This window comes from Myotis davidii, unplaced genomic scaffold (genome assembly GCF_000327345.1).
Source record: "Myotis davidii unplaced genomic scaffold, ASM32734v1 scaffold110, whole genome shotgun sequence".
NCBI classification, from domain to species: domain Eukaryota; kingdom Metazoa; phylum Chordata; class Mammalia; order Chiroptera; family Vespertilionidae; genus Myotis; species Myotis davidii.
This window is the reverse complement of record NW_006283436.1, coordinates 2,489,709-2,491,913: the sequence shown is the minus strand read 5'-3', so window position 1 is coordinate 2,491,913 and position 2,205 is coordinate 2,489,709.

Here is a 2,205-nt window from a genome sequence, read left to right as displayed (position 1 = left end):
TTACAGAGTTGATTACATTAAAAGTTGGTCCTTTGAATAGACTCTAATCCAATGTGACTGCTGTCCCTCTGTGAGAATATTTGGACACAGACATGTACAGAAGAAACACCATGTGAAGACACAGGAAGAGAACAGCCACCTGCAAACCAAGGAGAGATGCCTCAGAAGAAGCCACCCCTTCCACATCCTGACCTCAGGCTTCCAGCCTCCAGAGCTGTGAGAAGAGAAATGTCTGTTGTTTAACCACCTAGTCTGTGGTGTTGTTATGGCAGCCATGAATAAGCAATACCCTCCCCCTTTTCTCTCTCCTCAGAATACCAGATTCCCAGGAAGGAGCCTATAAGATGTGCAGTACTATGAAGTACTGCAGATAAAATACCTGGACAAAGTCAACTAGAAAACACGTCTTCCCCAACCTGCTTGCCATCCATAGCTAGCAGGTTGCCCACCCTTCTCCAGGGTCTTACTGTCATTCATCTTCTTATCCCCAACAGGGTAATCTATAAATCCAAAGAAAGTGATGAGTAGAAACACCTCAGAAATACCCTGAAGACCCCCTACTCCAAAACATGAACCACTGTCCCAAGGGCCCTGCCTCCACATGATAGGAACTTTCCCAGCCTTTCTCCAATGTTCTGTGCTGACTAGAAGCCACCCTGCTAACAGCATCTTCGGGATACTGTTCCCAGAAATCGTGTCCTCATTTCTCATGCCTCCATACCCAGGGCTGGCTCAGATGCCTTGGCTTAACCAACCTCAGTTCCTTCTCTTCCTAAAAAGAAGAGTTACAAGCCAAAGTGCCTTACATGTTACTGAAGCGAGTCTGGAGCAAGAGATTAATAAAGACAAAAGGACTCCCAGTTGCTTTGAGACTTAAGTCACAAAAAATTACTTTCTCCTTCACTGGGAAAGTTCATACATGAGAGCTGACTGATGTCCTCTGTTAGAGCTGAGAGCCACAAACACTGTAGTTTAATTCCGTACTCTCCATAGGTAATGTTTGTCCTATAGCACAGGTGGGTATTAGGTCTGGCTCCAGATGCTAGGACTTGGATGGACTATGCTGGATTTGGAGGGGGGTCATAACAAGATGGGCTGTTGGAGGTAAGTCACAAGGCACAGTGGGGACACAAGGGATCACCCAGCCCATCCTAGTGTCCCAACTCCATTAGTGTCTTCAAGCTCTCAGTCTAGCTCACGTCACCTCCCCAAAGCCAACACAAGCTCGGCATAGCTTTGCCTAGAAGCGTCCAGAAACAAATGTAAAACCTCCTACTATTAGAAGTAATGCCCTCAGATACTCTTGGGGTCAGCAAACAAGGCCCCTGAGTCCTCTCTAGGCTACAGTGAAGGTCTGGGGTTCTTGTCCAGGGCACATTCCAGCAGCAGGGGACCACTAACACCCACACTAACACTCAGGCCTGCCAAGTCCCAGCCCACAGAAGAGAGAGAGGGCAGACTGATGCAATTAGGCAAATGAGAACTTGTCAAACCATTTAGATAACACAGTACTTGGATTTATTCCCTTCCCATTACTGGAGGGTCATTGTGCTTCCACCCCTGCTGATTCTGAGGGTTGCACAGCATTTTCCTAGCCAGGAAGCAAGAAAAAAAAAGGGGGGGGGTGGCTAATTTCTCAGCCTACAAATTCCAGGGTTCTGTGGTTAAATCAGCGCACATCATTCATCAAGCCAAGGGTAATTTGACTTTCAGAATGAAGGGATACACTCTGTGGAGTGACTTTGCTACAGAATCTGAAACTCAGTGATGAATTCTGAAACAATTCAAGTATCCAATTAATAAAATTTTAAAAAATGAAAATTCCTTATTCAATTCAATCTTTCTTACACCTCTTAACGACTGATTACATATTAGCCTTGCTAATGGTTCTGTTTCAATTACTGAGCTGTGAGCATCTCAAGAGTCCATGTGGAAGAACCGAAGATGGCGGCATAGGTTAACACCAGAGATTGCTGCCTGGAACAACTAAGTCAAACTAAGCTTGATCCAGGGAAAGGACAACGTCCAGAGCCCCAGGAGGGCTGGCTGAGTGGAAATTCTACAACTAGGAGTAAAGAGAATATTATATCCAGACTCAGAGGAGCCGCAGTGCTGAAGTGAAATTCTCAGGTACCGAGTGCGCGCGGAGCGGGGCTGGCGGCGCGGAGGACGCGATTGTTTACAATCGGGCGGGAGTCGCAGACT